Source organism: Eleutherodactylus coqui, chromosome 2, assembly GCF_035609145.1.
Source record: "Eleutherodactylus coqui strain aEleCoq1 chromosome 2, aEleCoq1.hap1, whole genome shotgun sequence".
Classification (NCBI taxonomy): domain Eukaryota; kingdom Metazoa; phylum Chordata; class Amphibia; order Anura; family Eleutherodactylidae; genus Eleutherodactylus; species Eleutherodactylus coqui.
The window spans coordinates 223,681,764-223,697,662 of record NC_089838.1 but is presented as its reverse complement, the minus strand read 5'-3'; the positions used below and the strand labels follow the sequence as shown (position 1 = coordinate 223,697,662).

Genomic DNA, 15,899 nt, shown 5'->3' with positions numbered 1-15,899 from the left:
ATACAGCTGAGAGCTCCGAGCGAGGATGCAGAAGACTAGCTGCCTATGAAACGCTGTCAATAATCAATACATTGTTTTAGCGCTGGGAGTTAAAACAAGAGTCAAACCATGCGCGTATGTGTGATACGCGGGCATGCGCAGTGCACAGCTAGTCATAGACAGTTTCTGACAGCAGAGCCGTTGTTTACAAATATCAGTAAAATGCTTCGGGGAGACCCACAGCTTGTTACCAATACGTTCATGGGCACGAGCCCTTATAATTATTCAGTATAACTTTTTTTTTTTTTTTTAGTGCTTTTGAAGAGATGTCTGTTTGCTTTGTACAGCTCCTTTACTTGACAATGTGGTTGTGAGTTTGCAGTGGGTAATAATTTAGTTGCTGCTTTTAGGTTCCTGATTACAGATGTGAACAAAGTACTCTTATTTGGTGTTGTGGCATTATAAGCTACTTTGGATGTGGCAGCTCCAGAACACCACAAAGCACTCTGACTGTTCTCGGTGACCTTCAACTTATTTCTGACAGACTGAAAGTAGAAAAATTACATAATGATTAAATTGCAAGAAATGTCTGCTTTATTTCAGGTATAAAAAACCCCACAAAAGCTATTTTTAATAAATGACCCTTTAGTACCCTAAACTTTTTTTTTATATATATATATATATATATTGCGTGCAAGAAAATAGAAATATTATGGCAAAACCTACAAAACGCTAACTGAGAAATCCACCGATAGATAAATATGTAAGAGAATATCCTCTTTAATAATCGACCAAAAGATTAATGGAAAAGCAATACAAAAGGACAAAAGTGCAGCCATGAAAAAACAACCAAAGCAAAAAGGGGAAAAAAACTAATAGCATGGCTAATATATAGATTCTGAGCCAAAAACATCAGTCATGCCCAAAGGTATAAATGAGGTACAATGATACACAATATCATATTTGAATTTTGTGCAAATGTGAACAATTGTAACACCTCTAAATAGGGAATTATTACAGTTCGGAAATCACATGTGCAGACGACCGGTTTCAAAGCTGCAATTTGCAGGATCCTATTTTCCAAACTAACCTAAAATGGCAAGTCCCAGGCATCACATCAGCACTATTGGTACAGCCATAACGAATCATGTGACCAATAGTTCAGGGGTTCTTGGGAAATCACAAAGCAGACAACTATGTGGAGTCGGTGGAAACGATGGTGAAGAAATACCAGAATATGGGCTGCAGGATGTCACTCAAGGTTCATATCCTGGATTCTCATCTACGTACATTCAGAACATGCAGAACATGGGAGCATACTCCGAGGAACAAGGAAAAAGGTTCCACCAAGATATGCAGCAGTTGAGCGACGCTATCAAGAACAATACAGCCAGAATATAATGGGCGACTACATCTGGGGGCTGGTACGGGAAAGTGACCAAGTACACAGTCATCAATTGAAAAGAACCAGACATTTTCATTAATTTTGAACTGTATGGACATGCTCTGCCTTGTATAATGACTTTGGCTTGTAATTGTAAGCAATTTCTTTCCTTATTGTATATGTTCTTGAAACATTTGAAATTCAAAATCATATATTAATTATCGATGTCCTGACTACAAAAGCAAACTTTTTTTCAAAATGAAAGTTATTTTCCATTATATTTTACAATAAGATAATACGAACAAATAAACTTAATCACAAATATCGCGTTGCCTAGTGTAGTCATGTGATTCCATGGGCAAAGGAAATCCAATGAAACCATAGTGAACCAACAGGTGCCATCTTTTAAAATGGATAAACTGGGAAAAGTGTACAGTGAATGGAACAAGAAAGATGGTGTCCGAGGCCTCTGAAATAGAATAACTAGTATCAAAATACACTGATCTGCGGGAATAATAAGTATTTAAATACTTACCTGATTCAAAGTACAAGAACCTCCTAAATTTTGATTAATGTGAGACGCAATGTCACATAAGAATTTAGTGCAAATATGAAGAATTAAATCACTTTAAGCCAACGCTAAAAAAAATTATCCCAGTGCTGAGAACAGTCTTCCAGATGACTATATCCAAAGAAACAACTTGCAAGACCATCTTTTCCAAACAGACCTAGGGCTCACAAAAAACACAAAATTCGTCAACTCAAACTATGCAAAAAGAAAACACAACCTCACACTAATTAATGCAAAGTGTGGTCCCAATTCTAGCATGGGTTATATGCACAATAGACAACAAAATACAACTTATAAAAACATCTAAAATATATAAAGGGCCAGGCCATGGTGGGGGGGGGGGGAGGGGGGGAAATCACAAGATGCAGAATTTAATATTTTCATTAAAGGAGATGTCCCGCGCCGAAACGGGTTTTTTTTTTTTTAACCCCCCCCCCCCCCCCCGTTCGGCGCGAGACAACCCCAATGCAGGGGTTAAAAAAACCACCCGCACAGCGCTTACCTGAATCCCGGCGGTCCGGTGACTTCAATACTTACCGCTGAAGATGGCCGCCGGGATCTTCTACCTTCGTGGACCGCAGCTCTTCTGTGCGGTCCACTGCCGATTCCAGCCTCCTGATTGGCTGGAATCGGCACGTGACGGGGCGGAGCTACACGGAGCCCCTCTCTGGCACGAGCGGCTCCATAGAAGAAAGCTGAAGACCCGGACTGCGCAAGCGCGGCTAATTTGGCCATCGGAGGCCAAAAATTAGTCGGCTCCATGGAGACGAGGACGCCAGCAACGGAGCAGGTAAGTAAAAAACTTTTTATAACTTCTGTATGGCTCATAATTAATGCACAATGTACATTACAAAGTGCATTATTATGGCCATACAGAAGTGTATAGACCCACTTGCTGCCTCGGGACATCTCCTTTAAGTCCTTGAGGGCTAATGGTGTTGAGAGTGAAAATCCACTTAGTTTCTTTCTGCACTAAAAGACTCTTTCAGCCGCTTCCTTTTAGAATTGATAAGAACTCTTTCAATGCCTCTTCTTGTCAAACATCTACTGTTACAGGCGTGATGTCGTTTAATGTGGCGAGATAAGAGATCTTCATCTGCTGTTGCTTCAATGTGTAAAGGGATTATACTAGAATTCCAAGTTATCACCTATCCACAGGATCTCTGTAGTGACAACAGAGTGGGACACAGGAGTCCCATTCTTGAGATTGGTGAGGGTCTCAGCAGTGAGACGCCCACTGATCAGCAAGTTTTAGTACAACCCATTTAAAACCTGTTCAATTTTATGTCTTTGTTAGAGATGAGCTTGATACTCGTTCGCGTATTAGGCTACTCGAGATGCTCGGTACTTGAGTCGAGCAACACGCGTTACTCGAGAAAATTTCATTTCCCCTTCCTCACATTTTTAGTGCCATTTTTTTTTTTTTTTAAGCCAACAAACATGCGGGGAAGGCATTACCACTTCCTGCTGTGACATGCCAGCCCTCTGCCCGCCAACAGCAGTAAGTGGCTGGCGGGATCAGGTGACCGCCGAGTACTTAAACTGGTCCCACCTGCGGCTTGCCTCAGACGCATGCTGGCAGAGTTTAGGGAAAGTGCTGCTGCTGCTATAGGGAAAGTGTTAGAGTAGAATCCTCTCTTCAAGAACCCCAATGGTCCTTCTTAGGGTGGCTACTCATTGTGTGCATACTGGTGTGGCTGGCTGGGAGCAGTAGTGCACCATTTTTATTTTTTTTTTTAACGCATCTAGGCCTGTACAGAGCATTTCAGCTATACTGTTCTGTGTGTGCAGTGCATTAGACAGATTTCTCACCGCTAAGCAGTACTCTAATTTTTCCTGGGACACTGCAGGCCATTTCAGCTATACTGTTGTGTGTGCAGTGCATTAGGCAGAGGTCTCATCACTAAACAGTACGCTAATATTCCCTGGGCCCCTGCAGAGCATTTCAGATACCATTCTCTGTGTTGGGTGAAGTAGCTGCAGTTATCAGCACTATCCACTGGCTTTATAGCTTTCTGCCACTCCATACAGCCTCTCATCTACAAGTCTCTGTGAGCGGTAAATGACCCCAAGGTATCAGCTCAAGACAGCGGGTTAATTTTTTCCGGTCACAGCATAGAGCCTCTGGTATCTACAAGTCTCTGTGTGTGGTGAATTAGCCCCAGTTCTCAGCGCTGTACAGTGGGGTAATTTATTTGGGCTCTGCTCTATTTTTAATCCGCCATGATGAGGAGCAGGGGTAAGGGTTGAGGATGCGGACGTGGGCGTCCAATTGAGGGTGTGGGCACAGGCCGAGGTCCTGGGTGGGGTGAATCGCAGCCGGCTGCTGAGGGATTAGGAGAGAGCCAAGTTTCTAGGCTCCCCAGCTTCATATCACAATTTGCGGGTCCGCGTGGTAGACCTTTATTACAAGCAGAGCAGTGCGAGCAGGGCCCTGGTTGAAAAAGCGAAGCTAAAGTTCCCATATGACAGCGCTAGCGGCAGAAGACGCAATTCAGAGGGCCAACTAGCAGGGGAGGTGCGGGGATCAGGCAGCATATCCAGCGCAGGCAGGGGAACACTGTCCAAGGCCTTTGCCAGTTTTATGCCCCCCCCCCCCCCCCCAGCAAGACTGTGTCACCACTCCCCAGTCATGAGTCGGAGGGAGCACTGTAAAAATATGGTGAGGGAGTACATAGCCGATAGTACCTCCATGATGCCTTTGCTCCATACAACTATTTGGTGTCAAAGCTGGACACGTGGCACGAACTTGCGCTGTACGCCCTGGAGGTGCTGGCCTGCCCTGCCGCTAGCGTCTTGACAGAGAGGGTGTTTAGAGCAGCTGTGGGGATCATCTCGGATAAGTGGACCCGCCTGTCAACTGCCAGCGCTGACATGCTTACACTCATAAAGATGAACAAAGGCTGGATTTTCCCCAGACTTTTCTTCTCCACCGGTGGAAAGCAGCGGATCCTAAAGATTCTTTTAGCTGCAACAGGAGAAATATGCATCCTTTATCACCCCAAAAAGGGGAGAAATAGCTTGGTCTATCCCTCTCAGATATGACTCCTCCTCTTCAAACAGCAGGTCATCGCACTGAACCGCCAATTTTTCTGCGGGTCAGAAGGCTCTGTTAAAACCAATGTTTTCGGAGCGCTGCCTTCAGCCTCTGTTAGAAATCCAGCAACAACGAGCTGTATCTTTAAAAAATATTTATGGGTTTCACCTGCCCTCAGGGTTAAGCCATTTTTCAGGGGTACACTTGTACTCTTGGTACACCAATTTTTCAGGCCCTCTCCTATACTTTTAGGCAACTAATTTTTCCGGCCTTCCCCCATACTCTTGGCAAAGAAATTTTTTCAGGTGTTCGCCTATATTCTTGGTACACCAATGTTTGAGGGAGTTCGCCTATACTCTTGCTACAGAAAAGTTTCAGGGGGTTCACCTATACTGTGGGTGCACAAAGATTTCCCATTGCGGTGTTTTAGCTATCTGGCACAAATACACTGAATGACTTGTGTAGGCCGCAGAAGGCTTTCCCATTGCGATGTTCAGCTATCTGACACATACACAGAATGAATTGTGTGGGGACACATGGATTTCCCATAGCTATGAAACTCACAGCACATTGGGTCAACCGGGTGGAGGCTGGGACAGAGCCTGCCCCTGGGCCCGCTCATGTGCTTCCCACACAGAGCATTGCGGGTCCTACCTCAGTCACTGTTTCTCAGGCTTATTATGCCGCCTACTCCTCCTGCTTGGGGTCTGGGGATCTGCGTTGGTCGGCATGTATTATCTCTCGTGCTACAAATTGCCACAGTTATCCGAGATACTGGATTGGAGCGTTCACAGAAAGCGAAACGGATCTCATGAGACTTTCACGGTGTCACTGTATACCTGTGGTGGCTTCTTTTGCGACACCTCCTGCTTCAAACCAATCTTTGGTGTTAGTATGCGCTGCTGCATTGTGGAGATGTGTAGAAAGTGCTGGCACCTGAGTCACTTTTATGCCCATGTTTGCGGTCTTCTGACAATTTTGTGACGTAGGTGGCACCGGATTGGAATGATGATCAGATGACAATTTATCAATTCTCACCCACACTTTCAAAGAGGGTCGTTGCCTGGCCCTGCAAACCCTCTGCAGTGTGTATCTCCGGTTCCTCCTCATCCAGTACGCGCTTATAAATAGACATGAGGGTGGTGTGGCTGTGAAGCGAGCGTGTGGCATGAGGGCAGCTGAACGCTGCGCAGGGAAAACTTTGTGCGCGCTGTGGACACAGGGTCGTGCGGGGGGGTGGGGGTGGGGGGTTGGACAGCAATGCCAGCATGTAATGCAGGAGAAGAGGTAGCGGTGTCACCCGCAGGCGGTGATTGTCTTTGGTTGCAGCTAGTGTGGTGCATAGCTAAGGTGTGCCAGCGCGTCTTCCTTGCTAATGGTCTGTCCTAACTAAATTGTTAGGGGGGTGACCGCCAGGCTTAATAGTGGGTCACACAAGGTTTGAGATGGCAAGCATGCTTTGAGGCAAGAATCTGTCAAACTATCCCAATGTCTCTAAAGACCTGATGCATTTCTTTGCTCCTTGAATTAAGTTGTAATATATCTTGCCTGTTATACGGTCAATTAAGAAATGAGGAGGAGAGGACCATGTGTGAAAAGGAGTGAACTACAGTTTTTTACATCTGATTGTATTGCCCCAGATAAGTTGATCTAAAATAAAACACCTAAAAATTCTACCTGTGTGCGACTACTTGTATGTGAGCCTGATATTGAGATCATTATTATTCAAAGACCCCATGAATTGGTCAAGTTCAGAAGGGGAGCCCTGCCAGATTAAAGTAATACAGTCAATAAAACTGTCAGAGGTTAAAAGGGTTGTCTCGCGGCAGCAAGTGGGGTTATACACTTCTGTATGGCCATATTAATGCACTTTGTAATGTACATCGTGCATTAAATATGAGCCATACAGAAGTTATACACTTACCTGCTCCGTTGCTAGCGTCCCCGTCGCCATGGATCCCTCTAATTCTGATGTCTTCTTGCTTTTTTAGACGCGCTTGCGCTGTGCGGTCGTCTTCCTGGTGAATGGGGCCGCTCGTGCCGGAGAGCTGGTCCTCGTAGCTCCGCCCCGTCACGTGTGCCGATTCCAGCCAATCAGGAGGCTGGAATCGGCAATAGACCGCACAGAGCCCACGGTGCACCATGGGGGAAGACCCGCGGTGCATCGTGGGTGAAGATCCCGGCGGCCATCTTGGTGAAGGAAGAAGAAGGAAGAAGGAAGACGTCGCAGAGCGGGGATTCGAGTAAGTAATACATTTTTTATTTTTTTTAACACATCCTTTGGGGTTGTCCTGCGGCGAACGGGGGGCCTATGGAAAAAAAAAAACAACGTTTCGGCGCGAGACAACCCCTTTAACTTTATGACTAAGTAGGAAATTAATTTTTATGGAGTTTAGTGGAAGAGCTATTTCCCTATCCTATAGAGTATGAACGCGCACAAGCAGCATCCATCATAGTCCCTTGCTGCCATACATAAAGTCTCCCTAGAAATAAAAAAAAATGCAGGTAAAAACAAAGTTTTAGAATCAAACTATAAAATTCTGAATCTGACATGGATAGAAAATATTGCATCATCTGAAGACCATCAACGTGATGCAGGGATTGTATGTCACGGGTAACTTATGACTTTCCAGTTGAATGCCATCTAACTTGCATAAGTTGGTGTCTGTAATATAAATGTACCTAAAACAACAACTAACGTGGCCGCCATGAAATCTATGACAAGCTTACATAGGTGACATGGCAGAGATTGAGTACAACTGATGACCTGATTCCCCTTACGAGAATCTTGCCTATCCATTTTCAGCCTTCTAGACCTCTTTGTATGACGGAGGTAAAATCGTAAATTGGGATTAAATGCACATACTTTTGGATTTTTAATGTTTTTTGAGTTTAAATGAAAGCGTACCTTTTCAGTTGACTCTTCATAATACACTTTTATGTATCTAGCCTAATTTCTGTCCATTATATCATTTTGTTAGAATTTTATTTCTTAGCAATTTTTTTCTGCATGCTCCTTCTCCAAATGTACATTTTCCAAGGCTTAGTTGATGGAGACTAGCTGCCATGTCTCCTATGACCTGCACCCTCACAGGTGCAGGATCTGCTCTACTTTCTATTTGTCATATTCAGAGGAACAGCATCATGGAAGCTATATAGAGGAGTACTTCATAATGTAGCTGTGAGACAGTAAGGCCTCATGTCCACGGCTAAAATACATTTAAAATCTACAGCATTTCACCCTCACACGTGATCCGCGCCCCATAGGGATGCATTAGACACCCGCAGGTGTCTAGTGCTCCATTTTAGTGCGGGTCTCCCGCAGGCTTCTATTGAAGCCTATGGAAGTCGTCCGGATCCGCGGCACACCCGCAGCTGAATTTCTGCTCTCTGGCGCGGGAGAGCAGGAGTTAAAAAAAAAATTTGAGTGCGCGGCACGCTGCTGGCGTGCCGAGCACATCCGCTGGACCGAAGAAAGAAGATCTGGCCGCGACGGAGGGCAGATCCGCAGCGTCCGGAGCAGGTGAGTACTTCTTTTTAGGCCTCATGTCCGCGGGAAAGGAGGGACCCACTGCGGGATTCTGCATGGAGAATCCGCGGCGGGCCTGATTTTCCCCGTGGACATGAGGCCTAATACTTTTAGTTGCAGAAAGTCCCATTGACAATTGCGTGAAAAAAAACGCGCAAGAGAAACGCAAGTGTGCAGGAGCCCTAAGCATAAATGTGGTGTTTTTGTTTTTTTCCCTTCTACATTTTAGAGTAAATGTTATGATGAATGATAATTCAGCTGATGTGGCAACTCTTCCCGGAGAGCCCTTTTGGCCAGTCACTCAGCTTTTACTATTTATGTGCGCTATGTGATATTTGATAACATTAAACTTTTAGTTTAATGGCAGTGTAGCATTTTATTAGATTAAATATTTCAGAAGTATTGATTCCAGGTTCTTATAAAACCATTTAGCTTTCAGACATTAGTGGGGGGTTTTCTTCTTCTTTCAGGTCTGTTTGGAGTATACATCTTTTATGCCAGTGAATAGTGGAATATCATGTCAGTGTCAGTCCATAACTCCCTTTAAATAGGCATTCTGCATTGTTATATGCCTGATTTTTATTACATGTGTGGAGGGCTACACCTCCATTTAACCAAGTCAATCTGAATGATGACAAATATTTAAGTCTAACTTAAACTCCCATTCTGGTCAAGTCGAGGCAGTCTGAGGATTGGTATCTATAGGTTTCTTCCACCTGCCTCGCCTTTAAACTTGCCTATAAGCCCACTGCAGCAAAACAGATTGGTTAGCACTAGGGTTATTTATTGGTATTTGAGGACTAGATCTGAAGCACTTGGCACTTTTTGCATGTGCTAATTAGTGAACATTTAGCACTTTTATTTTGGCTGTGTTTTGAACATATAGCGCTTATTTCCCACTGATTTGGTGGTCATTGCCATTATCCTAGTAATAACACCGCTTAGATACATTTTGGAGCTATTTTTTTGAAGCGTAAATTAGGCCGCATGCCCACGGCCGTGTCGGTCTCTGCCATTGGAATATCGCAGCGGAGTCCAGCAAAGCTTATACAATTTCGCTTACATTAGCAAGTCAAAATTACGCAATCCACTCGCAGAAAGCAACGGAGCATGTTATATTTTACCGTAGATATCCGCAACATAGAGCCCATTGTGCTCTACGGTCACCGATATACCCGCAGCCCATACGCAACTACATCGCGTACGGGTTGCGGGTACCCGTGTCATTGCTAAGCGACACTGTGGGAAATACAAACAAAGATGTACTGCATGTATGTAGGGTCACGACCGGGCTCGCAGCTGGGATCCGCTGCGGCCCTCCGCAAGCAGATTCCACATACGGCCGTGTGAGCCCGGCGTTATTCAGACCGCTCCCTGAAATACGTAATTTACAAGAAGCCCCGGGAACGCTCGCCTTCCTGCAGTTTCAGGAGCAGCTTGTTGAGCGCCTTCTGTGTGAGACCGCTACACCTCAGCAAGATTAAGCCTCACAGAGCGCCACTTTTTACACCCCATCCCGGCCGCTGAAGTCAAGAAATACCCCCCCCCAAAAAGCATGAGAGGGGGAGGGATACCCCATTTTATTGTCCCATGTGCCCATCCCAACCAGGCCTCCGTAATTACCCGTCTTCAAAAATACCACACAGTTTACGCTATTTGTTTTATCTAAGATTTTGAAAATGCCAAATGGGGGGGAGGGGGGGGGGGGTTATTTTTAGGGAGTCAATTTTTTTTATTTTTTATTTTTGCACAAGTCAGCATTGGGGCCTGGAACTTAATTGAATTGTGCCTTGAAATCCAATGGGTGTTCCCTCCATTATAGGTTTAGCCATGTGCCCTGTAAATAGATTAGGGCCACAATGGTTATGTTTCGTTAAGGGGTCTAGTTTTGAAAATTGAGTCATTTGTGGGGGTTCTCTATCGGTTAGGCCACTCTTTTTTTTTTTTTTTTTTATTTCTTTTTTTTATTTTTTATTTTGGGCCATGTTGTGCATACAGACATAAGATTAGGGCCACAATGCATATGTTTTTGAATACAATACAAACGGGTTTCCATTTTGGGGTGTAAATCCTCATTTTTCATGTGCACTATAGGAAAAAAACCTGCCTTTAAAATGGCATATTTGCAAAAATATGAAATTTTATTTTTTTCCTCTAAATTGCATGAACTTCTGAAAAAACTGTGGGGTCAAAATACTCATGACCCCCCTCAGTGAATACATAAAGGGGTGTACTTTTTAAAATGGGGCCATTTGTGGAGGTATCTATTCTGACACCTGTGAGCCTTTGTAATCTTGGCTTGGTGTAGGAAAACAAAGTGTTCCTCAAAATGTTAAGTAATGTCACATTTGTACGTCTCCTAAAGGGTTAAAAAAAAACACGAAAGGTTTTCAAGTGTGCGTCCAGAATAAAGTAAACAGATGGAAATATATATCTTATCGAAAATCTGTACAGCTTGTTGCACATATTTGAGATCTTGCAAATGTGAAAAAAAAAGCCCCAATTTTGGCGCTTTTATTAAATGCACATAAATTCTATCTGTCTATTTTTACCACCTAAATGAAGTACAACATGTGCCGAAAAAAACATGTGCCGAAAAAAACAATGTCAGAATCGCTTGGCTATGCAAAACCTTTACAGAGTTATTCTATGTTAAAGTGACACATGTCAGATTTCCAAAATTTGGCTTGTTCATTACAGCGCAAACAGGCTTGGTCACTAAGGGGTTAAAGTGAGCCTGTCATGTTGGCCAGCATGTTATAGAGCAGGCGTAGATGACATGATATATAGTCTGTGGGACCGTATGATCTGTAATGGATTCCCTTTCATTCCTGGATGCTACAAATAGATAGTGTTAGAACAGGATGCAGCTGGATGTATATACAGTAGAGCCGTGCTGCCATGCACTTCCATCTAACAGAGAAGCGCAGCGGGCTGCAGTTTTCTATACTGCAAAAAAAAACGTATCCAGATTTATACAGTTTATTTTACTCTGTATATATTTTAATACCCTATTTTCATAAAGTGAAACAAAATAATCCTGCAGATGATACATTTTAATGGCTTAGAAAAATACAAGTAATGTTGGAGGATCTTCCATGTCCTTGGTCAGCAGGCTTGGCTGCATAGCTATGGAGCCACAATGACTCTCTCAGCTTCACATGAGCACATGCTTATTTGCACACGCATGAACGCTATGTTTCTTGTGGAATGAACATTGCTTTTTTGTGTGCACATCCGAATATTTTACTGTAGTTTTCGCATGCCTATGTTGTGCGCAGTTGGGTGTGCAAAAAAAGATATACATCAGTGCTCCCAGCCATTGAAATAGCTAATTATGCATCACCATTGACTTCTTTGGGGATTTTTAGTACGCTAATTCACAGGAATTTTTTTGTGTGTGTGAAATGCGTAGGGCTATTGCATTCTTGTTAACTAACCCATTGAAATCACTGCATATTGAAGCTGGCCTAAGGGTGCCTTTACACTTGCATGAAAATGGCACGATTTTTGAGCGATGCGAGACTGAGTGAAAACACAGAATTATGAACCAATGGTTTTCAATAATTTCATTCCCATTTCTGATGTTTTTCACAAAAAAAATGTTTTTTGTTTCGATTTTTGTTTTTCAGCTGGCCAACATGGTAGTAAACTTTATTTTTTTTTTTCCTTTTTGAAGGAACAGAAAACTTCTGTGGCGTTTTTTAACCCATTAAGGACCAAGAATTGTAAATTTGTGCTGCTTGGTCCTGAACTTTAATCCCAGCCCACTGTAAAAATACAGCGTGTGATTAAAACTCAACGAGCGCTATGTACTAAGAAGTGAAAGTGGAAGTATACCTTCCACTACACGAGCCAGCAGTCATGTGACCGCCGGGATCCATTACCACTGCAGGGTCCTAGCAGACCCAAATCAGCTCTGCCTGTGATTTACAGGAGAGGTTTTTCTCCAGTAATTGAGGCTCCTATGGATGCCCCAGCTATAGTGGGAAAGTGTCAAATTTAAAAACAAACATGTGAATGTTCCCCAGAGGTTTTATATAATGTCATGGGGGACATAGATGGTTAAAAAAATAATAAAATAAACATGTATACGTAAAAAAAAGAAATAACCCAAAGCCATTGCCAACAAAAACCGTTGCCGTATGCGCCCTGTAATCCTGAAATAAATTGAGGAACCTATTCCCATACTATATTTTAGCGTAAATATACAAATTTAAAAAAAAACAAAAAAAACAATAAAATGAAAAAAAGGCAGTGAAAAAGATATTAAAAAAATAGCCCTATAGGTTATCGAAAAGAAATGCATCAAAAATTATTTTGGTAGCTAAAAGAAAAAAAAATAGGGCAGTAAAACCACCACATGGGTAAAATCCCTAAAAAGTGTCTGGTCCTTAAGGTACAAAACAGCTGGGTCCTTAAGGGGTTAAAGGGAACTTTCCACCTCAGAACAGCATCGTGAACTAAGTTATGGTGGTGATCTGGGATGTGACTGGGAGCCAGGGGTGTATTACTTTTGTACTTGCCCACTTCTTCATTCTCACACTTTTCCCGAGTGAAGTCCGCGTGGCCTGAAAATCTGACTCTTTTAGACTGTTGTGTGCATGCACTCCCATAGAAGTCTATTAAAGAGAGCCTGTACACAGCAGTCTGAAAGAGTCCGATTTTTTTAATTTATGCTCTGAGATGACTGGTTCCCTTTTAATGATTAAAACAAAAGTGGAAGTGCATGGCAACAGGGTCACCTTGCATAGTTATGTTCCAGGATTATACCACTTTTTTGCAGTATGTAGTTTAAAAAAACAAACGAAAAAAACTTGTGTTTCAGAAGTGGCAGAAACTAAAATCTAGCCTAATCCAAAGGATCTTACAGAAATTGCTTCCTTCAGAGTGACCATTTATCTAAGCCTCTGTTTACATCTTTGTGACTTACACTAAGGGCTAGTTCACACGAGCAACATTTTGACGCTCCGATAGCCCTGCTAAAAAATTGCGGCTATTGGAGCTGTAAATCAGATGAACAAAGAATAGGTGCGACCAAGTCGTGGCTATTCTTTGCGGGTTTTTTTTGTTTTTTTTTTTCCCCACGGCGTATAGTGAACTGAGGCCACAGCCCCGAAATCCCTCTGCCGACAGAACAACTTTTAAATGCCTCCAACTGGAGGCACCTGTCATTGTTTAGCAGCGCCAGCTGCTGCTAAAATCCTTTACCACACTGCCCCCCCCCCCCCCCCATCCAGCTCCCTTTGCTGGCCGGCTCCCATAGACTCCCATAGGAGTCTACGGAGTTTCCTGCATTGTTCCATCAAAAGATAGGACATGTCCTATCTTAGTTTACCAAGAAAGTTCAGTTTTGAAATAACGCGCCTATGTTTTTTCAGGTGCGTCAAAAAATCGTTCGTCTGAAGGAACCCATCGGAAACCATTGGTACTTTTAAATAGGATTGTTTGCCTCGTCTACATCACGTCAAAATGATACCCATGTGAACGAGGCCTAATGGTAGCTACAACACTGTCCAACAACGGTCACTGGCAGCACACAATGGACCCAGTTCACTGTTATTGGGGTACATTGGGCTCCGCTGAAAGGTTAGTCATTTTAAAGAAGACAGTGCAGTGCTATTTCACCGGTCAGATGACTCCTAACTGAGCCTGGACAGAGATGTGAACAGGGCCTAATGTGTATGGCCAGGTTGGAGAACGCTCACATGTGACAGTTATTGCAGTAGTATCTGTGACCAGAATGAATCTTGTAAGATCCTTGTGTCTCCGGACCAGTCTTTAGGAGAAGGTCTGTCCGCTGTCACACGTATTACATGAAGTCCGCAGGACTAGCTGACAAAAACCCCTCTGACCAGCTTAGTGAGGCTGGCAGACTGCTTCCCTCCAGCATCTATGCCCCACATGTACGTACCGCTGACCAGCCACTTCTGTGTGGTTGAGGATCCCATGCGCACCAAGTGTTTAACGTCATCAAGTTTTTGTTTTTCAAGTTGCTGCCTGCTCCAAATGAGCGGTTACATACACTGTTATTTACAGTCTGATCGTAAGCCATGGTTTGGATAATTGACAGCTTTTGGGCATCGTACCACCATAACATTTGGTCGGCTGCCTGTAAAGCATGCAGCAGAGCGTTAGATGGCTTGCCATATGCTGGAGGTACTCTAATGACGTAGTGTGGGGCAAAAACAGAATGAAGTATATAGTCATACCAAATGTCTTGAACGGATAGTGTTACCCTTTTTGACATGAAGTTTTTTCAACCATGTCCACCTTTTAAGATTGCAGAGATTTATGATTTACTGTTAGAGGTGAGCGAACGTACTCGGTAAGGGCGATTTCACAATCGAGCACCGCGATTTTCGAGTACTTCACTACTTGGGTGAAAAGATTCCGGGGTCGCCGGGGGGCGGAGCGGGGGGTAGCAGCGGGAAACAGTGGGGAGCGCTCTCTCTCCCTCTCCCCCCACTCCCCTCTGCAACCCCCCCCCCCCCCCCCGCTCACCCACGGCGCCCCCGAATCTTTTCACCCGAGTAGTGAAGTACTCGAAAATCGCGGTGCTCGATTGCGAAATCGGCCTTACCGAGTACGTTCGCTCATCTCTATTTACTGTACATCATTGAGCTTCTTTCATATTTGTATTTATCAATATAAAATGACCGCAAGTAAAGTGGGAAGAAAGTGTCTTGTGTGGAAAACCATTTAAGGCTGTGTTCACACTACACTGGGTGGGTACTTGTATTGTATCTGCTGGGAGTACCCCTTATCTGGCATTCATCCAGCCAGCATATATTAGTATATGGATTTCCTTTTCATAGGAAATAACAGTGAGCAACCACTTTATATAAAGTATACTTCTGATAGGAGTGGTGTAAATACCTTTTTATGGTATTATGTGAAGCTGGTTTATTGCATGAATCATTTTTGTGTTATGTTAGTAATGGCCCTTTTACAGAAACGCTTATCGTTCAGTTAATTGTTGGTTCATGTGAAACTGATGATTTTTTAGTGTAAGCAACAATTGGCCAATTAGACAATAATTCACTTAGTTGTCGTTCGCTTATGCAGACATACAAATCTGACAAAAATCAGCCGTGTCAATCGGTAGTCCTTGTCTGCTTGATATGAATGGAGGCAGGCGGCCAGAAGAGATCTCCGACGCACTCCGTCTCCGTTCCTGGGACATCCTGCAACTTCTTTTGATTTCCCAGTGATGCAGGAAAAAAATCGCTTATGTATATGATGGATGGGGTTCATAATCGTGTGAGATTTGTGAGTCTTGCAACGCACCAATCTCGCGGCGATTTTCATGGCTATGTGAAAGTGGCCTAAATAGATGATTCGTAAGTGAGGCTGGGCCTGATGACTTGGCTTTCAGTCCTTCTCTTCTCTCCTGTAC

The 15,899-nt window shown here is 43.6% G+C and overlaps 1 protein-coding gene across 1 annotated transcript in view; it reads left to right on the top strand.

Moving 5' to 3' along the window:
* MINDY2 (MINDY lysine 48 deubiquitinase 2) overlaps nucleotides 1–15,899 on the top strand; it is a 79,664-nt gene that overhangs the window by 21,225 nt on the left and 42,540 nt on the right. The gene's annotated exons all lie outside the window — the stretch shown is intronic.